Source organism: Petaurus breviceps, unplaced genomic scaffold (assembly GCF_028583685.1).
Source record: "Petaurus breviceps papuanus isolate PSGF00001 unplaced genomic scaffold, PetGlider_PUasm1.0 90626, whole genome shotgun sequence".
NCBI lineage: Eukaryota > Metazoa > Chordata > Mammalia > Diprotodontia > Petauridae > Petaurus > Petaurus breviceps.
In genome coordinates this window covers 444,226-467,884 of record NW_027187290.1, presented here as the reverse complement: position 1 = coordinate 467,884, position 23,659 = coordinate 444,226, and the positions used below count along the sequence as shown (strand labels likewise).

The 23,659-nt window shown below is 42.0% G+C and overlaps 1 long non-coding RNA gene across 1 annotated transcript in view; it reads right to left on the bottom strand.

Annotated features, from left to right (window-relative positions):
- The window catches only part of LOC138143064 (uncharacterized), a 289,623-nt gene that overhangs the window by 91,555 nt on the left and 174,409 nt on the right, over window positions 1-23,659 (bottom strand). Inside the window, exon 4 of the long non-coding RNA XR_011163595.1 lies at window positions 6,157-6,210. This is a non-coding gene — a long non-coding RNA (uncharacterized lncRNA). The remainder of the gene's footprint in view (window positions 1-6,156; window positions 6,211-23,659) is intronic.

Below are 23,659 nucleotides of genomic sequence, written 5' to 3'. Positions count from 1 at the left end.
CAATGGACAAAACTGAATCAGCCCTGGTTGAGTTGATCCCCTCTCCCACTCCAACACACACACACACACACACACACACACACACACACACACACACAGGGACACAGACACACACACACACCCCTCCCTCACCTCTGCAGATGGGTTGCCCTTATAAGAGAAGGTCCTTTTCAAGGATGGTGATTTACTTGCTGCCCTGAAAACTCTTTCTGTTTTTATTAGATCTATTGTGTTTGTTAGTATAATTATTCCTTAGAAAGGTTGTCAATAAACGCCCCAAACAGGCAAGACATGGGAAAAAAAAACCTCACAACCCAACTGCTAAATAATTTCTGGAATGAGTTGTCAGGACCCTTTTATTTACTGATTCTGTGCATTTCATTTATTTCTGGCGTGGGGCCAACCTTTCTGACAGTTAAGATTTATTGATTTAATTGCCTAGGGTAACCATGCAATAAAATCATCTCAAAGATAAATTTTCCTGGCACTGTGCAACGCTGAAGTAATTTTTCAAGGGCTACGGCTATATTTCTGCAGGTTACAGGTGCACAATTTGCTTAAAGCAGAAATGTCTCGTTATGGCTACACAAGAGCGCTTGGCTGGGAATTCTGGTTTAAGAAAAAAGGGAGGGGGGAGGGACCACACAGCCCTTTCAGGAAAGAAATGATATTTTCTTAATTGGTTCATATATTCCATGCCCAGGAGAAAGTACGGCCCCAGTTTCATTAGGAGTGGGCTGGGAGGTTATTTACAGTGTGAAAGAGAATCATTGGCTTCCAGCTGTGGGGGGCTTGGTAATAGGAAGGCCTCTCAAGGCCGATGATCACCATTTGTGACATTGTGCTGCTTGAGATCTTTTTATTTACACTATTCAAGTGTTCATTCTAGCTCACAACAAGGGCAGGGAAGGGAAAATTCTGATTAATTCCCAGGTTAACGGTAACATTTTGCAAGTTGGAGGCAGCAACAAACTTTGAACAAAGTGAAAGCTTTTCTGATCCTCCCTGGTTTGGTCCATATTTCTTTTTGTTGGATGGCAGGATTCGTGCACTGGTATTCCAATAGCCCAGCAAACCTGTGTTACTGGGAAGGTTTGGTGTTTGGACAAAAGCGTTTTCTTGAGCTCAGGTAGAAACTCTGGAAACAGCTGGGGGAAATGGCTTTGGCTTTAACCAATTCTCTCTGATCAGATTGCTTTAACCTCTCCAGCAGAAGGAAAAACAAGCAGAAACAAGGCTGGAGAGTGCTACCCAGAGAAACTCAGCAGCACTCCGCCTGGCCGTGGCAGTCCTTCTTCACCAGCATCCAGCTACCAGGGGTAGGGAACCTGTGACCTCAAGGGCACATGCGGCCCTCTAGGTCCTCAAGTGCAGCCCAAGGAGAGTTATTTACTTGCTGCCCTGAAAACTATTTCTCTTTTTAGGAAATATATTGTGTTTGTTAGTATAACCATTCCTCACATTGTCAATAAACACCCCAGAACAGGCTAAGGGCTGCACTTGAGGACCTAGAGGGCCGCATGTGGCCTCAAGGCTGCAGTTTCCCACCCCTGAGCTAATCCAACCTCATCATTTTGAAGAGGGGGAAACCAAGGCCAGAGGATGCAAAGAGACTTGCACCAGGTTACACAGACACTTAGCAGCAAAGGTGGCATTTGCAGCTAGGTTCCCTGATTCCCAAACCAGTCCATTCCACTGTACCATGGGACAAGCTGTGGCTTTGCCAAATGAGCCAGGATTAGATGTAATGGGTACCCATGCACTCCTTGACAATACCCAACTGTATTCTGCATTTTCCTTCATGTCTATTGAGCACTGAACCCTGTACTAGGTACCATGGGAAATATGCAGAGAAGTGAGACATCATCCCCACCTGCCAACAGTCATAACAGATACAAATAACTCTAAAAGGTACGATCTAAGCACATTCTCAAATCTCTCCAACCCTACAACTACCACCAAACAGAAGCATATTTTGTGATACAAAGTGAGCTGGGTTTAGATCCTGGCTCAGCATCTGTGGCACTTTGGGCAAATCACTTCCCTTATGTGGGCCTCAGTTTCCTCCTCTATAAAATGAGGACATTAAAGGGGGCACATTCTTAGCCACCTTCTGAGGTCTCTTCCACTTCTAGCCCTACAATCCTCAAATATCACACACACAGAGGTTCCAAGTGATAGAAATTCCAAGCCCATCTTGATGCCCAGCTCCATTAACTATGATTTGGGCCTGGTTAATTCAAAATCTGTTATTTCTAGGCTCTCTTGTTTGAGATGACAGAGCTGATTAGCACTGTAAAGGTACAAATGAAAGTTTGAAACTACAATGGGGAGCAGAACCTAGTCACTCATGAAGACCATTTTGTAGTGCACAGAAACCATTTTAGAGCCTTCCAAGATGGGCAGATGGTTATTTGTCAGATAAAGGGGGTGTTCTGTGGTGATATCTCCTCAGGAACAGTGTTCTCTCCACTGTACCATCTTGCTGCTCAAAGCTATTCGGTTGGCTGGGGGAAGGCAGGAAGGGGTGAGACCTAGGCTAAGACCTAAGGCCATTCCTATGTTATGGTTACCTTTCCATTGGACCCCGGGTCTAGGTTACTTCATCTTGGTTGGGGGGTGGGGGTCATTATTAGCCTCCCTTTACAAAGGAGGAAACTAACTTCTTTTTCAGGGGTTTCTGGGGGCTATTGATTTGTCAAATAGCATATGACCACAAAGAGTTAAATCATTCCTAGCCATGAGACTTTTTGAAAATGACCTTTAGGTGTGGGAAGATCCCAGGCTTCTGCCTGGGTTAGAACCCGCACAGCAAAACTCCCAGGGATCCAGAGTCCACTTAAGGCCTGGGGATAATCTAGCACAATAAGGGCAACTTGATGCAGAGCTATTTACTGCTTCCTAATCAACTTGGTGGGGGGGGGGGAAGCTGTCCAGCAAGGGAAAGGCCAGAATGGGAATAAAGAACAGTGACTGAGACTGATGGGTAGAGTGAGTGACACAGTACACATCTGTACTGCTCTGGATTAGCCCAAAGGAAGTGAAAGGAACAGAGAGAAGATGCGTTCTCTGTGCTCTGTCTATGTCTCTCCTTCTCCTCTTCCCTCCTCTCCCCCTCCCTGCTGTCTCTCTGTCTCTGTCTCTCCTCTTCTCCTCCCTCCTCTCCCCCTCTCTGTTGTCTCTCTGTCTCTTCTCCTCCCTCCTCCTCCTCCCTCCTCTCCCCTCCCTGCTCTCTCTCTTTCTCTCTGTCTCTCTGTCTCTTCCTACCTCCTTCTCTCCTTCCCTACCTCTCTCAAAACTCTAAAATAAGGAAGGATATCCAATACATACTCATCTCTCAGTGGTGACAGAGAATCTATGCTTATTCCAAATTTTTAAAGAGATTATAAAAATCAGGGGCTCCTTAGCTGGGGATCCAAAGGCAAACAAAAGCCATCTCTCCCCTTAGTAAATTAGGAAAACATGTTCACACCTAAGTATACACAAAATATAGCAAATCCCCAAAGTCCTTATGCAGTTTGAAGTCACACTAAGACTTTTCGCTGCATATTGTGATTGTAGGCCATTTACAAAATAACTTCACTGGGGAGAACATCAAAAACTAAGGATTTAAGCATCTGGCCCGGAGTCAGGAAGGCCTAATTTTAAATTCAAGTTCAGTCACTCACTACCTACATGACCCTGAACAAGTCACTTAATCCTGTTTGTCTCAGTTCCCTCATCTGTAAAATGGGGATAATCATAGCACCTACCTCCCAGGTAGGCTGTTGTGGAGATCAAATGAGATAATAATTGTAAAGCGAGTAGTAAGTGACTCAAACTCTAACCCCACGGGGGCCATGGGAAAAGGATTTTTTTGGTAGCTAGGTGGCACAGTGAATAGAGGGCTAGGCTTGGAGTCAGGAGGATCTGAGTTCAAGTCTCTCCTCAGACACTTGCTAGCTATGTGACCCTGGGCAAGTCCCTTCACCCTATCTGCCTCAGTTTCCTCATCTGTAAAATGGGCTGGAGAAGGAAATGGCAAACTACTCCAGGATCTTTGCCAAGAAACCCCCAAATGGAGTCATGATGAGTTGGAAAAAACCGAAATGACTGAACAACAAAAAGTACTTAATAAATGCTTGTTCCCTTCCTGCCAATGGCCACCACCCTAATTCAAGACCTTAACTAACTGGTTTCCCTACCTCTAGGTCATCCTCTCTGCAATCCTTCTTTCCACACTACTGTTCTATTCTTCCTAATGAAACATACAGATCACATCATTCATTTACTCAGTAAAACTTCACTGGCTCCCCATTGCCCAGTGAATGGCATGGATATGTCTCAATATTCGAGGAATTAAAGATCACCACGATATGGTTCCAGCCTCTCATGTTCACAGGCTTATCTGTCCTATATTACTCTCCTGTATGTCTCAGCCAAACTACCTCTCTGGCCCCCATTCTCACCCTGCTGGCCCCATCCCAAGGCACTGGTCTGCTCTGGACTCCCTGCCCTGGGCTTTGTGTGCCATGGCTAACCAATCGGTGTCTGCTTCCTAATCCACATTTCTTTCTCCTACCACAAATCATTCATAACCCTTGCCGGTGCCTCTACTTGTTCTCATATCATTCCTTAGATTCCTCTGAGAGCAGGATCTGTGCCCTATCTTTATAGTACAAGGCACTCAGAATCCACAACCACTTAGTGAAGTACAATTGTCTCACTGTACTGAAGTGGAAATGGAAGCCCAATAGGTTCAAGGCCTTGACCAGGGACCTCAGAGCTGGGAAATGAATTGAGGTATCCTGACTCAAGAGTTCTGTGAGTTATTCATTAACTATACCATGCTGCCTCCCTCTTAGAAAAGAACACACACATAAAACCTGAAGTCCTCAAAAGAGAAAATACAAACTAAGTCCCTTATCTATTCACATGCAGTTCCATTCACCTAGGGCAGCAGCCATTGGGAGAATCTTTTACCACTGAAGGTTTATGGCAGCCCCCAATACTTGATTTGTGAAACAAGTGTGCTATGGAGCTGTGGAAAGACATTTCTCTGAGTAGAGTCAATTTCTCCAGTTTTTCCAGCAGTAACAGAAAAGTTAGGAAAGCAGAAAAACTGAGGGAGTATTGGGTTCAACCCATTGGGAACCAAACCAAAGAAGAGGTAAAGACATTTCACTAGGCTACTGAAGGGCACATGCAGCAATAGAAAGTGAAACAGACTTGTCATCCCGATGAGGTTTTCATCTTTGTTCATTTCAGTCCCATGTCAATTTAATTACATTGCTCAGCCTTGTCTGCCTCATTCCCAGCCTCACTAAAACCAAAGGCCAAGCATCCTGGAATGAACCTGACTATATGAGGTATTTATTAAGTATGTCAGAAATACTCAGCTGGGAAATCACTGTCAGGGAACAATGAGCCATCACTAGCATGATCACAGAATTACCTGTCACTAAACAGAATCATGACGTCAGAGTTGGAAAGGACTGACCTTAGGGGTGGGTCATGTAGTCCAGCCTCTTTATTTTACAGAGTGGAAAAGTAATGACCACAAAGGGGAAGAAATGCACGCCCCCAACATCCAACAAACTGGTGTCAGAAGTGGGACTATAAAAGTAACAGGTGATAAGCTTTTATAATACTTTGCCTTCATCATCTCCTCTGAGCCTCACCAAGACCCTAGAAGGTAGGCACTGCAAGTATTTTTCTTATCATCATTTTATAGAGGAAGAAACAGATTCCAAGGTGAAGTCACTTGGCTGTGGTTACATTGCTAATGTCATAGGAAGATTCTGAACTCAGGTCTGAATTCATGAATCCAAGCTCAGTACTCTAGCCACCAATCTCCTGGGCTCTTTCCATCGAGTTTGATTCACCATGGAGACAATGGCCAGTAGTCACCAGCTCAACATTCTTGGCAGCAGAGAGAATGGTTCAACTAACGGCACTGTCTGGAGCAGGCAAAATAATAACCACAACTAGAATCCATATTCTGTTTGGATTAGCACATGGTCTCCACTTGTGTCTTGAAGTAACTTTGCAAGAGAGGCAGGATAGCTAATAGTATTCCTACTGAAGGTGCAACTAGGTGATACAGTGGATAGAGCACCAGACGTGGACTCAAGAATACTTTTCTTCCTGAGTTCAAATCCAGCCTCAGATACTTACTGGCTGTGTGACTCTCGGTAAGTCACTCCACCCTGCTTGCCTCAGTTTCCTCATCTGTAAAAAAAGCCGGAGAAGGAAATGGTAAATCACTTTACTATCTTTGCTAAGAAAACCCCAAATGTGGTCATGTAGAGCTGGGCATGACTAAAAAATGACTGAAAAACATCTCTATTTAGTAGATGAGGCTGAGAGAGGTTGATTTGTCTATAATCACATTGTTAGGCAGTGTCAGAGGTTGTGATTCAAGGCTTTCCTTTCCAATTCCAAACCCAGATCTATGCTGCCTCTCCAAAGGGATGCTTTGATGACTACAGCATGTAAAAGTTTAATCAATCAACTAATATTTGTTAAGTGTCTACTATGTGCCAAACTCTGTGCTAAGCACTGTGGATACAAAAAGAGGCAACAGACAGTCCCTGCTCTCAAGGAGTTGACCAATTGTAGCAGCAAGCACCCCAAGCGTCCTCAGGGTTTGCCGCCCATACAGGTTCTTGGATCTGCTTTGTTAAAGGAAAGCAACTCAAAATGGGTTAACAAGCTTACTTTAATCAATCAGACATATATCGTTTACCTTGTTCAGGGGAAAAAGGTCAGCACCCCGAACTTCAAAGCATACAGGCAGAATTATCAAGACAGAAACAGATCAAGTAGACAGACTTCCAAACTGTCCAACCATTACATCCATACCCAGTCAACATCTGGGTTTTTCAAAGCCGGGGGGGCTCTGGACAACAGCTTTTCAGAATACAGATCAAATCACAGAACACTTCTCAAAGTGAGCCCCCAAAACAAAGCTACACATCAGGGCTTATATAGCCTTCTCCTGGCTCAGAGAATGTAACAACCTTTTGGACTCACTGGCCAATCAAAAAGTATCTACTGAAAAACTAGGCTCCCACCCCAGGCTTTAGGTGCACTTTAGCCTAGGGGCAGGGAAGATCTTCCAAATTTGCATTCCCATTACACCAATTAATGGAGGAAACAACATACAAACAAATATATACAGAGCAAGCTATGTATATAACATATAGAAATGACTAAGGGGAAGGTACTGGAATCAAAAAGGGAAAGGGTTCCTGTAGAAAACAGGATTTTAGTTGGAATTTAAAAGAGGCCAGGGAAGTGGGGAAGTGGAGTGAAGGAGAGAGAGCATTCCAGGTACAGGGGACAACCAGAGGAAATGCCTGGATCTGGAAGACAGAGATAGAATATCTTGCTCATGTAACTGCCAGGAAGCCAGTATCACTGAATCAAAGAGAATGTGTCAGGGTGTAAGAAGACTGGAAAAGTAGGGTCAGGGAGTAGGGTTGGGTTATGAAGAGCTTTGAACACCAAGGATTTTGATTTTTAACCTGGAAGCAACAGGGAGCCACTAGAGTTGTGTGTGTGTGCGTGCGTGTGTGTATGTGTGTATGTGCGTGTGTGTGTGTGTGTGCATGCATGTGAGAGACATGACCAGACCTTCATTTTAGGACAATTATTTTAGTGGCTGAATAGAAGATACAGAATAGTGCAGACAGATGTAAGGCTGATGGATACATCATTAGGCTATTGCAATAATAGAGGCACAAAGTGGTGAAGGCCTGCACCAGAGTGGTGGCAGTGTCAGAGGAGAGAAGGGGACGTATTAGATGTTGTAAAGGTAAAATGGACTGGCCTTGGCAACAACTAGGATGGGGAAGGTGAAAGACAGTGAGGAGTCAAGACTGATGCCTAGGTTGTGAACCCCAGGGCCTAGAAGGATGGTGTTGCCCTCTACAGTAATAGGAAAAGTAGGAGAGGGGTGGGTTTAAGGGGAGGTAATGAGTTCCTCTTTGGACAAGTTGAGTTTAAGATGTATACTGGACAACCAGTTTGAGACATGAGATGAGATTGAGGTCGGCAGAGAGAATGGGGCAGAAAAGGTAGATTTGAGAATCATCAGTATAGAGATGGTAATTAAAACCCAAGGAGCTTATGAGATCACCATGTAAAGTAGCATAGAGGGTGAAGACGGCCCAGGACAGAACCTTGTAGAACACTATGGTCAGAAGGCATGAGGTGGATGAGGATCCAGTAAAGGAGACTGAGAATTAATGATCAGAGAGGTAGGAGGAGAACCACGAGAGAGGGGTGTCCCAATGACACAGAGAGAAGAGAGTATGAAGGAGGACAGAATGATTAACAGTGTCAAAGACTTCAAAGAGGTCATGGAGAATGAGGATTGAGAGAAGGCCCCTTAAGATAAATTGATGCAAAGTGAAGTAAGTAGAACCAGGAGAAAAAATCCACACAATGACTGTTGTCGTTCAGTCATTCTCAGCTGTGTCCAACTCTCTGTGACCCCATTTGGGGTTTTCTTGGCAGAGATACTGGAGTGGTTTTCCATTTTCTTCTCCAGCTCATTTTATATATGGGGAAACTGAGGCAAACAGGGTGAAGTGACTTACCCAGGGTCACACAGCCAATAAGTGTCTGAAGCTGGATTTGAACTCAGAAAGATGAGTCTTTCTGACGCTAGGCCCAGTGATCTGTGCACTAGCTGCCTACACAATGACTGAGACAATGCAAATGGAAAGAATTATAAGGAGACAATGGAAAATGAAGGCTGTGAAGTTATAGTGACCAAGCCTGGCTCCAAAGAAACCATGGAAGAACACATCTTCCCCAGTTCTGGGGGGCGGTGCTCCATCATGTGTGATGCCACAGAAAATAGCAGGCTGTCTTAGTGTAGCAATTCATTCTGCTGAGTTTTTTCCTCTCCTTTATATTTTGTTATAAAGGATTGCTTTCTGGGAAGCTGTGTAGGAAAGATACAAGAGGAAATGGAGGTGATTTAAAAATAACCCCAAAAAATCTATTTTTAAAGGGATATTTTAGTAATAAACAATATGCATTATTGAGTAATGCTTCCTCAAAATGCCATTCCCAGAAACCCTTGCAGACAGAGGGGATACTGAACAAAGAAAAATGGTGAGGGGGGGGGAAGGTTTGCCCCATTATTGCTTCAGAATGCACTCAGATTCCCATTTCAGCATGTTGATGATCCCAGTGATTCCCAAAAGATGAAGCATCTGTGTGGGAAGGCTCCATCTGGCCCAGCTGGGAAGCAGAGCAGCCACTGGGCTGAGGACAGACTGGAGCCAGCAGAGAGCTCTATTGGGAGAGCCCATCTTAGTGGAAGTGGAAGTCCTTGGAGAGTTACAGCATTAGGAACCCCACTTTCAAATACCTCCCCAAGTGCAAAGCAAGCTCTCAGGGAAATCATTCAAGAAACAAAAGCAACTTAAGGAAAAGTAAACAGCAGAGAGGTTTTTCTTCTCTTCAAAAAATAAAATGGCTGTGGATGACTATTAGAAAATAGAATAAGCCCTGGATTTGGAGTTTGAAGACCTGAGTTCAAATCCCAGCTCTGTTACTTATTACCTGTGCAATCTTGAAAATGTCATTTCCTCCCCTTCTGGAACCTTCTGTACAGTGGGTTGGGTTAAAAAACCTCAAAGGTCCCCTCAAAGTCTAGATGCTATGATCTTATGAATTTGGGCCTATTTCAAACACCTTCCGAAGAGGACTAAAGAGCTTGCTGCCTCTTGAGGCAGAGAAAAGACTCTTGGGTTTAGCACTGATAAGACTCCCTCTTTCTCTAATTGTTTGTGCCCTGCTGCCCACTAGCTCTGTAGTTACCCATCTGTGAACATGCCTTGAAGGCAGGGGGCATTTCACTTTTCTTTCTGAATCTCTAATTCCTAGAATAGGGCTTGTCACATGGTAAACACTTAAGAGATGCTTGTTGGATGAATAACCATGATAGACATCGGAAGTTCATCAGAAATTGTGCTCAACATTGACTACCACGAAGGTCCCTCAGAGACAAAACAGCTATAAACTCCTAGAGCGTTCAACCTGCCTCATGCCTTTCTCCCAACCTCTCTCCTCAAGGACAAGGTGTCATTTACCATAGAGTACACTATTCTTTAAACCCCTCCCTAGAACCTTCGCTTTTGGGTCATAGTTTGGCATGCAGGGAGTGGAGGAGGGCTGTACAGATGAAAGCCTTGGACACAGAGCCCAGAATTCTTTATTCCCTCCAGTCAAGTGATTCAAAATATAGATGACTTCAAGGTTACCGGTGTGGGGCTGCGCTGTGGCCCATCTTCATGGACCTGAGACAGCTTGGGAACATGCTGCCTCCCTCATGGCAGGCCTCCCAGACATATTAGTCTCTTGGTCATTGGTTCAGAAAGTCAGAGATTTAGAGATTATCTAATCTTCTAATAGTGTCAAACTCAAATAGAATTGGAGTCACTAACCTGGACATAAGGATCTCTGTGGTTGGTATCTGGACTTAGAAAATGACATATTACCATTCTCTATCTTCTATTGTATTTTTATTTATTTTGTTAAATATTTCCCTGTGACATTTGAATCTGGTTCAGGCCCACTCAGAAGTGTTATATACAGCAATGCAGTGCTGGTGGAGTGGGTGCCACTGATCTATTCTCAATACTAAGGAGGAGAAGTCATTTGCCCACGGCCATACAAGTAGCATAGGGCATATTTGAATGTATGTCCTCTGATTACAAATGCATGGCTCTGTCCATGGTACCACTCTGCTTCTCCCACGTGAGAACTACAAGGCCATTGCCTTCCCAAAGACTAGGGTCTGGATGTATGAGACTCAGCAAGGTAGCATTATCCAAGGTGAGCTCCATTCATTCATTCGATCAACAAACATGTATTTAGTTCCAGACTATGTGCAAGATCCTGAACGAGGTACCCTGATGACTTCAATGATGACAGAATCTCAGAACTGAAAAGACTCTCAAGGCAATCTCATCTCAGCCCTATTCAAAGCAGGAATCCCACCTACTAATGTCCCTGTAAAAGTGGTGGCTCCTCTGGACTCATTCATTCAGCAGACATTCATCACAGGGCAGTGTGCTAGGCACAGAGGATACAGAGACAAAAATAAAATAGTCGGGGCAGCTAGGTGGCGAAGTGAATACAGCACCAGCCCTGGAGTCAGGAGGACCTGAGTTCAAATCTGGTCTCAGACACTTAACACTTACTAGCCATGTGACCTTGGGCAAGTCAATTAATCCCAATTGCCCTTCCCCCCAAAAAGCAACAACATAAAATAGTCCTTGCCCTCAAAAAGTTTACATTTTATGGTGGGAGAGGAGGGACAGTGAAAGACATTTAAATAATAAGGAGGGGACATTTAAATACTTCTTTTTTAAGTTATGCAAGATGTTTTCTGTGTATTAATCTCATTTGGTCCTCATAATAAGCCTGTCAGATAGGTATTACAAATATCATTAGCCTCATTTTACAAATAAAGAAAATGAGATACAGAGAAGTGAAGCAACCAGCTCATGGTCACACAGCAAGAATCAAAGATGGACTTTGAACCCCAGTCTCCTGATTCTAATTCTAGAATTCAATCATCTATCACAGGCTGTCAACTGAAAACCTCCAGTGACAGGGAATCCATTGAATTTACTGTTGTCGTTACTGTTGCTGTTCAGTTGTTTCGGCCATGTCTGATTCTTTGTGACGTCATTTGGAGTGACTTGCCATTTCCTTCTCCAGTTCATTTTACATATGAGGAAACTGAGGCAAACATGGTGAAGTGACTTGCCCAGAGTTACACTTCTTGTGAGTGTCTAAGACTGAATTTGAACTCAGGTCTTCTTGATTCCAGGCCCAGTGATATACCCACTGTGCCACATAGCTGTATACAACATATGCAACATCCTGCCCCCATAACCCTTAAGCAAGTCAGATCTTTCTGTCTTGACAACCCCAGAACAAACATGAGAGCTCTTCCTTGGTTCCCCTGGAATCATGGAATCCATTAACTTGGAAAATGATTCGACAAAAAAATCATGATGTTCAAGAAACTCCTAAAGCCTCCTCTCTCCAGGGGACCCCTTTGTTCCATTTGGGGATAGTTGGAAATATTAGTAAGATTTTAATGTTTTTTTACATCAAGCTTAACCCTGCCTCTCCTTGATACTTACTCACTGCTGCTAGTTCTGCCCTCTTGGACAAGACAGAATAAACCTAGACCTTCTTCCATACTACAGTCTTTGGGATTCCTGAAGACAGCTATGCTGTCTTGAACCAGTCCTCTCCAGGCCCACTGCCAGCATGTCCACAGCTTCTTAGAGACAGTCATTTCCTTACCCCAAATGGAAGTTTCCTGGCAGTAGTAAGGAATTGTCTGACAGCAGTTAATTAAGGGAAAGTTAGAGGGTGGGCTGGCACCAAAGCATAAAATCCTACCCATGCCCAAAAGAAGATGAGCTGAACTCTTTGTGGAATCCTAACTCCCTCTGTAGTCCCATTTCTGTACTCTTATGTGAGACATCCTAAAGTATATCTCTTCATTTGCTTTCTCCATTTTGTTCATCTTGACTGACCCAGTGCTTCCTTGCCTCCCATCTCTGGCCCCTTGGCTCAGCCTCTCATATCTCTGGGAACTGAGCCTTGGCTCTAAATGTGCAATTTGATACCTCTGGCCCCTCCATGACTGTGAACCTTTTGGCCAAAGTCTTTCTTGGCTCCTCAACTCAGGAAGTCACAGCATGCATCATGGAAGACCCTCAGCAGATCCCTGGGTCCCCTGAAATGGTACAGGAAGAACAGGATATGGCCTGGTAACCTTCACTGGGACAGGCTCCAGCTCCTCAATGTCCTTTCTAAATTGTGACATTAAGAATCCTCCAAACATGGTCTCATTCCCACTTCTAGCAGTAACTCCAAGGTTCTGCTTGGATAAGTCCCTTCCCCTAGATGAGCCTCAGTTTTCTGTTCTATAAAATGAGGAGTTGGTTGGAATGGACGATTTCTAAAGTTCCCTCTAGCTCGAGCATTTTATAATTCACTTGGCACAGGGTAACTAAATGTCCTGAATGAAGGTGGTATTACAGTGGAAACAGAAAAGGAAACTCCAGATATGCCTCTGGCTAGACAATCGATATATTCCTACAAAGTCACATGTAAATTGAATTTTGTAGTTCAAATCCCATTTTCCTATTGATTAACATTATACTTTCAGAGATGCTTTATCTTCATTCCAGATTGATCTTCAATTGACAGGGGCTCCTTCAGGTTTTAGCCTAAAGTTTCTTTCCCTCCCTGAACCCCTACACAATTTCTCCACAAACATGTAAATGACTTGAGGGATTGCCATTTATTTGTAAGACAAAAATCCTTTCTCGAGGTAAATAATAAACTCTTAATTAATTAGTCTTATAAACCTGGATGTTTGTATATTGGATTTTCTTAAAGCACAGACCACCTACAGTTACTCTGTTTTGTTATGAGTTCTGTTCACCAGCTAAAGGACCTAAAGGCAAAGTTGATTCAAAAGTTACTAGAGAAGGCGAGAGACCCTACTGGAATGGCCAGCCACCTGAAACATTTAGATCTATTAAGGGAGGAAAGAGAGCCTTGGGGAAGCTGTCCAAGTGAGACCTTATACCAGGAGAAGCTTAAAGCAAACCCAAATGAGCTGTTGGATTAAGAGAGATTTTAGCGTGTAGCGATCTCTGTCCCTAATATTACCACTGCAGAAGGAGTTACACTTGAGAAAAAGGAGCTTATTAGCCTTCCTTATTTTGTGCTTCTAGAAGGAAGGGTGACTTATCTTTCCACTGGAATGGAGAATTATAATTCCCTAATAGACAAAGCAATACAATTAGAGTCTGAGACTTGAATTTAAATCTAAGTTGTCATACCCCCTCCCCCGTGTGACCTTGGGCAAGTCACTTTTCCTCTCTGAGCCTCAGTTTCCTTCCCTGTAAAATGATAGAGTTGGACTAGACCTCTACTAGCCACTTGTAGCCCTAAATCCTATGAGCTAGTTAGGACTGAAGATTCAGAAACTCCCAGGGGAGACTTGAGCAAGCTTTGTAGAATCTGAACTATGCCTCCACCCCACCAATTCCACATAGAGATTATGATGCAAAATAAAGAGGCTACAAACAAGTAGCCAAAATGATTTCTTCCCATATCAGTGACAAAAAGCACCCCCCCCAAATCAACCCTGAGGTTTTCACCTCATGCCTTGAAAATTGGCAAAGATGACAAAAGATGAAAATAATCAGTGCTGGAGGGGTTGTGGGAAGATAAACACACTAGTATGCTGTTTGTGGAGCTATGAATCAGTATAACAATTCTGGAAAAAATTGAATTATACAAATAAAGTGACTAAGATGTATATACCCTTTGACCCAAAGATTCCATTACTAGGCTTATACCCCAAGGAGGCCATTAATAAAAACAAAATTCTCATAGGCACCAAAATATATGTAGAATCATTTTGTGCATGTGTGACAACAAAAATTGGAAATAAAATAGAAGCCTATCAATTGGGGAACAGTCAAACAAATGGTAGTACACAAATGCAATGCAATATTACTCTTTTTAAAACAAATAGAAAAAAATTAGAGAAATTATGTATCACCTGAAAGTTTATCCCTCCCTCCAATCTATCCTGCATATGTTGTCATCATTACAAGACTGATCATGTCACTCTACTGCTCAAAAGCCTCCAATGGCTCTCAATTGTCTGTTGAATAAAATCAAACTCTGAAGGCTGACATTCAAGACCCTCCAACATTGTGGTCCCAATCTACCTACCTCAATATTATCTCCTACTATACCCCTGCTTCATGTCCCCCAGACTGCATCAAAACTGTACCACTTACCATTCCCCCCCTTACATCAGTGCCTTGTTTTTCCTCTGCCCAGAGCACACTTCTCACCTCATTTTTGCCTGTCAAAATTCTATTTGTCATTGCAGCCCCAGCTCAAATGCAATCTTTTCCATGAAGTCTTCCCTAATTCCCTCAGCCAGCTATGATCCCTCATATATGAAAAGAGCTAAAGAGTCCTTAGTGATCACCTATTCCAATATTTAGGAAATTTAAACCCCAAGAGAGCTAGCAATTTGTCCAAAGTCACAGCTAGTCCGTGGCAGTCAGCCCTAGAACTGTAATCTTTCAGTGTGATGGTACATTTCTGATTATGCCATGTTTTGTCCTCTATATTTTCACTGAGGGCTTTGCTTATTGTTATAAGCAAATCACTTTTTACTTTCTGCCTTGCAGAGAAGTTATCTGTGTGCTTGGCTTATCCCTAAATTGGACTGCAAACTTCTTGAAAGCTGAGAGCCTTCCATGATGACATTTGGAATATAGCATAGGGAGAGCTGCCAGTCAGTGTTTAATAATTGTTAGTTCAATAGAAATTTGGTACAAAGAGGAGCCCTATAGAGGACATTAAAAAGCTATTCAGTTGTTCCTCCAGTCTCAGTCTCAACCATACAGAAACAATCCCTAACCTAAATCCTTCATGCTCCAATTCACTTCTCTAAGATGACACGGAAAATCCTTCACAATCTCACTCCAATTTATGTTTCCAGTGTGTTGCGTTGCCTTTCAATTCTAAATCTGTGCATCTATGAGACTAAGCTCTTTCATGGGGTAGCAAGTGGCATAGCAACAGTCAGGAAGACCTAAGTTCAAACCCAGCCTCAGATTCTAGCTAGCTATGTGAGCCCGGGCAACTCACATCATCCTGTCTGCCTCATTTTCCTCCTCTATAAAATTAACTGCAGGAAAAAAATGGCAAAACACTCCAGTATCTTTGCCAAGAAAATCCTAAAAGGGGTCACAAAGAGTTGGACACAACCAAAACAACTGAACGACAACAATCCCTTTCACACACTCTATATTCCAGTCAAACTAGCTTACCCCTTCCTTCCCATCACTTGTCTCCATGCGTCTGCAAAAGCAGTCCATGAGGAGAATGCATTTGCTAGTCACCTTTGCCTTTTGGAACCCCTTGCTCCCTTCAATGCTCAACTCAGGCCATTTCCTCCAAGAGGCCTTTCCTGATTCCCTCAGGTATTAGCATTCCCCTCCTCCCCAGAAACTATCTCCAATTTCTCTGGAATAGATTTCATATTTGCTTCATTATCGTACTATCACATGCCATTAGATTCTAAGATCCTGGAGGTCATGGACTGCTTCATTTTTGTCTGTGTAGCCTACTTCCTAGCCCAATGTCCACTATGGAGTGAGTCCTTAACAAACACTTGCTGAGTTGAACTGAAATGTTGACTTCGCAGTAACAGAATCCCAGGAAAACCTCAGGCCCTTGGTTTTATGGCTCTAACATCTAAGGACATAGGTTGTTTTTTTTTCCCTTTCGGATTACAGCTACTCATTTTGTTCCATGACATAGACACCCATGTGCATCCATGCATGTGTAAATGCACGTGTAAATACACGTGTGTCCACATTTTGGTCCAGACCTTTGATTTCATCAGCACAGCAAACTTCAGATGAATTCCCTCTCCCAATGCAGATCACCAGCTACTCTGCAGCTTAGACATGGAAATAACTTAGCCAGAGTCACACAACACATACGAGTCAGAGATGAGACTCAAATCCAGGTCTTCCTAGCTATGAATGACAAAGGTATGTCTTGTGAATGCAGGTCCTCTGATTCTGGAGCCAGTGTTAATGGTAAAAAGTACCAAGGCCTCCAAAATCAGAGGCCCTGCATTCAAGGCCCATGTATAAATCATTAGGGGAAATAAGCCTCCTTGTGCCTGGCTGCAGCTCTAGATATCTGTCTGTTGGGTCACCTCTGACTTTGATTCTTTGTAGATTCTCCTAGCTCTCTTCCTCCTAGTGTGTCACCAATGACTTTGTATGCTGTTGTCCATTCTCTCTCTCCACTTGGCAAGAAAAGCAAGCATTGGGTTCAAATGGTTTCTAGAGCCTTTTGGCTTCCTTATTGGGGTAACTGGTTTAACTTCTACAGGGAATGGTGCTAATCAGGATCAATATTCTAATTTTATGGCATCAAAAATTCATTTGAACAGGTCATGTTAATACTGTTATAACTGTATACAGTATATATTTCTCATTTCCTGATTTGGTGTTGATTTCTGGCCTTTGTTCTAAGTAGCTGATGATCTGCCTATATACAGACGTGATTTAGAAATGACTCCTATAAGTCAAAAACAGAAAAGTCTGCTACACATAAAAAAATCTTTTTAGGAACACATTTTTTAATAGTAAAGAACTGGGGGGGGGAGTTGAAGGAGATGCTAATTAATTGGGGAATGGCTAAGCATGTCCTTATACATGAATCTGATGAAATACCCCCGTGCTTTAAAAAATAACAAACACAATTACTAGAAAGCAACATGGGAAGACTTCTGTGAACTGATACGTACTGAAGGAAGCAGAGCCAAGAAAGCAATATACACGACTGTAACAATGCAATTGGAAAGAACAGAACACGTGAAACTGCCTTCTACAAAATTACAAGAACTAAACTTGGCCCCAATAAGGTACAAGATGACCTTCCTTCATTTATCTGTAAGAGTGGGGAACTTTGAATGTGGAATGCTGAATTTAAAGCCAGACTTTTCCAATATGTTAGCTAGTTTTGAAGAACTGTTTCTTCCCCCCTCCCATATACTGATTTTTTAAAATTATTTCTCATAAGGGACGGCTCTCTGGGGAACAGGGAGGGATACATTGGGAAATGTAGATGATACAAAAACAAAACAAAGCATTCTCTTTTTCATAGTTTTTCCCTTTTGTTCCGATTCTTCTTTCACAACATGACTAATGTGGAAATATGTTTAATATGACCATACATGTATAGCCTATATCAGATCTCATGTAGTCTTGGGGAGGGGAGAGGGGAATCAGAGGGAAAAACTTAGAATTCAAAATCTTATAAAAGTGAATGTTGAAAACTAAAAATAAGTAAAATTTTAAAAAAAGCAATAGAAATTTATTTTGAAACTGAAAAACGTTATTCTTCTATCAGTAACCAGTGCCTTTCTTCCTATCAATTTCCGAGTCAGTTGCATTTTTGTAGTACTGTTCAGTGTCTCTCTTTTTCAGAGACTCTTTCCTGAAAGCCAATATTCATAATGTATTGTGTGTTTGTTTGTGTGTGTGTGTGTGTGTGTGTGTGTGTGTGTGTGTGTGTGTGTGTGTACACGTACACACACACACACATTCTAAGTGGTTTATAAGCCTTTGGTCTCTTTAGTTTCTCAAACATGACCCATAATTCCCAACATATTTTTCACCATCATCTTTAATTAAAGTTACTGAATACCTAGGTATATATTTGCTTTGGAGGAGCTAACCAGAATTTTCAGAGAATTTCCCTACTTCTTTATGCTCCCTCAGACACGTCACTAAAGAAACTGCAATTTTCTTCACTATGGTCTTTTTGTTTCTGCTTATGATCCTGGCCAAGTATTCCATGAAATTACCTCCTTTTCCTTGTGGACCCAACATGCAACCAATGCCACCAATTCTTTCGTCTGTCTCTCTGAGGAGAACTAGGTAGCTGACTTTGTTTTGCCGGTAACTTCCTAACATCTTCTGGTGTTATTTTTTGTAAAACTATCAATATCTATACAGCTCAGCTCTTCTAATAGTATGACAATACAGTGGTCATTGGACAATGATCCAACACAGAGATTGTTTTTCTACCACCATCACTGCAGAAACAAAAGGTTACTACACAGCACCAAAAGCATTTTTCATTTTTCTTTGTTTCACAGACTATAAAGGTCAAATAATTAATCCCTTTATGGTTAATCTACTAATAAATTCCCCCATACTGAGCTAGATTAGGCCCACAAACAGCAGACTCAATCTGTTACTAATATCACATAGAACTTTTCTAGCTTGATAAAATCTGGCATATTATTCACTTTTCAGGTACAGCTATTGAGAACCCAGGGGCCAGATTCAAGCAATGATGAACCCCGAGAGTAGGATTTCGTGGAATGAAGAAAAGACTAGACTTGAACTCAAGTCAGAAGACCTGAGTTCAAGTACCAGGTTTTCAATTTATACATTCTCTGGAGGGAGAGAAATGCCCAGACTGCTAGGATTTTGAGTTTTGGTCACTTTCAGAGTCAAGGAAATATCACAGAGTTTTTGGGATGAGGAGAGAGAAAAATGGGGGTAGAGGGAGAGAGAGGGACAGAGGGGGCTTCCCTAAGGGAAAGCAGCTGAAAAGCAATTTTTGAAAGGCAGTGATGGTATCATGGCTGAGAAGCAGCTTCCCCCCTCCAAGGCCTATAGCTCCTCCAAATTTCCTGTAACACAACTGTTTTTATCAGCATACTAGTGAGAAGCCACAATAAAAAGTCTTCTTATGCCTTGCTTCTTGGCCCTTTGGCTTTTGTATTTCTTCCACTGGGCTTGAGGGAGGGGAGGGGGTGGAAACTGCATCTCAACCTCTAGGCTTTTGCAAAACTGTTCTCATTAGCTTTCCATCTACTCCAGTACTGCTGCTCTGCCTACTAGGAAAAGAAGTCTCTTCTCCCCTTCTCTTCCCTGATTTTTTTCTCTTCTGTTTTAAGAATTCACCAAGTCTTAATTCCATCCCCAAACCATCCTTGTCCCTGGAGAGGGGTGAAAACCAAAAATCAAAAAGCTGTCTACCGGGGTCTGAGTCTTAGTGTACTTAAAAAAAATTTATTTACTTTTAGTTTACAACATTCAGTTCCACAATCCCTTGAGTTTCAAATTTTCTCCTCCTCTCTCTCCCCCCCCCATGGCAGCATGTAATCAAATACAGGATCTACAAATACCTTCACAGTAAACATTAGTCAGGTTGTAAAGAAGGATTATGACCATTGGAGTGAACAATGAGAAAGAGGAAACAAAACAAAACAAGAAAAAGAGAGAGAGCAAGTGGTTTGCTTCAATCCGCATTCAGACTCTGCATCTCTTTTTCTGGATGTGGACATCCCTTTCCATCATGAGACTTTTGGACTTGTCTTATAACCTTGCATTGCTGAGAGGGTTAGTTGTCACAATACGTTGTATCTGTAATTGTGTACAGATTTCTCCTGGTTCTGCTCTTCTCACTTACCATCAGTTCATATAAGTCTTTCTAGGTTTTTCTGAAGTCTGCCTGCTCCTCATTTCTTATAGCACAGTAGTATTCCATTACATTTATATACTGCAACTTATTCAGCCATTCCCCAATTGATGGGCATCCCCTTGATTTCCAATTTCTTGCCACCACAAAAATCTTAGTGTACTTTTAAGTTTTTATAACTTCAGAAGTATAAATGCTACAAACTTACCAAAAACCCCCAACACTGGAAAGGTTACTGATTTCAAATTTTAGGATATTGATTTGATTCTTATGAAAATGCAATCCAGCCACCACTTACATTGTTCTTATCAACTTTTGAACTTTATACAAACTTCCATCAGCTTCTGCTCAATGAAAGTACTACATTTATAATCCTAGCCATAGGGTCATCCAAAGAATGTATACACAACACTTCTGATGTGATTCCACAAGAAAAATTCTAATGGAGAAGGATCAGGAGATCACAGTGACCAAAGAAGAGGACCTCCTAGACTCATCTACTGGTCTGAGAAGGTGTCATACTGTTACACACATAATACTCTATCCTGTTAAAATGTAAAGTTTGTCATCCTAAATTCACAAAGCCAAATAAGTGTTAAAGAAACTTAAACAATCAAATCTTTCAAATGATACTTTTTTAAGCTTATAGTATTTATATTTCTGAAATTATTAAAACTTAAAACTGCACTAAGACTTTGGGGAAACACTGTATACATATATACATAGATACACACATATATAAGTGCATACATGCAGAAATGTGAGTGCATACATATGTATGTGTAGAGGGGCATGATGGGGACTAGCCAGTGAGTGCCAAGTCCTCAGGGTATGCACAGGGTATCACACAGGTCTGCTGTGTGGTAACAAAAACCTTTTAATTTATTTCTGAGCCTACAAAAGTCTCAAACAGATCAACTCTGTCTTCCGTGGTGGTTTTCATATACGAAGGAAGAAATTCTATGGGACTCTGGGAGAGGTAGTACCACAAGCTGCTTTATTTCCCCAACCAGTTGCCATATGGCTATGAACACATGGCACTATTATTTCCTTTGTCTGTTTGAGTCTACTCTTCCCTAATGTTAAGTGAATGAGTATCAGAGGCAGAATGAACCAGGTTACAAATTTGTGAGCTTCAAGAGGTCAAAAAAGCCTTCAGTAATCCCCTAACCAACCAGAGCTGATAGCACCAGTAGCCAAGTTCAGGGAGGATCTATCCCTTAAGGAGTGACCTTCTTAATGAAGCCCTTCAGTGGTCTGATCCAGGAACATTGGATCCAGCAGACACTGCGTCCTGCCAAGGGAATATCTTTGCTATTAACTATGCAACACATAGAAATGTACTTAGGAGGGAGTTCTCAAAGGGATAAAAGGATTCTCAGATTCCATAGGGGAAAGTTGGTAATGTTTTATCAATCAATCAACGAGCATTTAGTAAGCACCAACTATTTGTCAGACACTACACTAAGATACAAAAAAAAAGGCAAAAGATAGTCCCTGCCCTCTAGGAGATTACAATCTAATGAAGGAGAAAACATACAAACAAGCCATCACTTTAAGTTTGAGTACAATCTCTTCAGGGACTGAGAAAGCGTATCAAGGACCAGAGGACAAAAACATCCCCAGGAAGTGGGAGCAGACTCTCCTCTATACGCCTACTTGTTCCCTAGGAAAACTGGATATCATGTCTCTCCAGAAATAGGTTTACTAAGTTTCCACATAGAATAGTAGAAACCAGAGAATACTTCACATGCTTAAATTATCTGTTCCTCAGTTTTTCCGCCTATAAAGTGGGAAAAAATAATACTTGTGCTACCCATCTCAAAGGGATCCTAGATTAAGAAATAGAAGGGAACGCAGAGGTCATCAAGTCCAATCCCTTTATTCTACAGATCAGGTAATAGAGGCACAGAGAAGTTCAGTAACTTGCTCAGAGTCACACAGCTAGCATCTGAGATGGAACTTGAACCCTAGTCCATCACTCAACCCACTACTTCACATGTCTAAATTGTTAGGATTGTAAAGCATCAGCTAAATATAAGTGATAATCATGATGAATGGTGATGACAGCAATGATGCTACCTACCCTAGGTAACATACAAGGAAATTAGCATTGTCCTACAGACTGGAATATGGGCTATAATGAAGTGAAACTCACTTCTACAAGAAGCAGGTGCTCATCCATCTGTGGCAGCCCGGCAAGCAAGAGTGAGTCCCCAAGAATACATGCTCAGTAAAAACACTCAGAAGATCAAATAAACTGACTGGCAACAGAAGAAAAGAAAGGCACAGAACAATACAGACAGTCTTCTTATCAAGTAAGTCTAGTAAAGATACAACCAGCCATTGTCGCCAGTCTCAACAAAATCTCATTAAAACACTGAAACAATAAGCTCACTGAATTTTTTAGAGGGGGGAAGGAGGAAGTGAAAAATCAAAAAATGAGAACCAATTCCAACACACCATTCATCAAAACCTCCCTCACAATATTAAGTTGTTTAGCAAGAAGAATTAGTGAAGGGTTAGGTCTCTAATCATTTTTTCCTGATACTGATAGGCTATGGCTCTTTTGTTGATAGAGTAGAAATGAAGGGAATTATTGGAAAGAGGACTATCACTTCAGCAATAACTTCCCAAATATTCAGCTCTCATCTTTCTCCTGAACTCTGTTTCCAAATGCCTGATGGGCATCTCCATCTGAATCTCAAACTCAGCATGGCCAAAATAGAACTTGCTACCTTCCCCTACTCATATCCACCTCTCCCTCCAAATATCACTATTTCTGTAGAGAGCACCACCATTCTTCTAGTCACCCAGGTTCATTACCATGGCGTCATCTTTGATTCTTTCCTCTCCCTCATCCTCCATATTTAATCAGTGCATCCAACTCTTTCTCTCCACTCTTACGGCTTTAACTTTCTCTCACTTCGACCAGTGCAACAGTCTCCCATTTAATCTCTCTCCCACCTTCCATTCTCTCTCCTCTCCATTCCATTGTTCACATAGTTGTCAAATTGATATTACTAAAAAATAATATTCTGTCACTGGTTCATCCCTACTCAGAAAATTTCAGCAGCCCACTCTTGCTGCTAGAACAAAATATAAAATCCTCAATCTGGTATTTAAATGTCCCTACATTTTGACCCCTCCCTACAGCTTCCATATTGTTTCACAGTATTGAAATGCATTGTCTGTTCTAGTCAAACCAACCTGATGGTTAGTGGTTTGTCACACACAACATTCCTCCTCTCATTTCTGTGCCTTTGTCCAGGTGGACCTCCTTACTTGGAGTATAATCCCTCCTTATCTCTGCCTCACAGAATCCATAGCTTCCTTCAAAACACATTCTATTAAAAGCTTCTCCTGATCATCCCACCCACTTTCTCACTATTTTCTAGTTCCTGAAATGACTCTGTTACTTTAAAGTCTATTTTCTTTCCCTCGTGCCTTCCATTGAGGAAAAAAATATGCATAGTCAAAAAATTTTCACATTGTCCATAACCAAAAATATATGTCTCCTTCATCTTGAGCCTATCGTCTCTAAGAGGAGGTGGGGTAGCATGTATTATCCAGA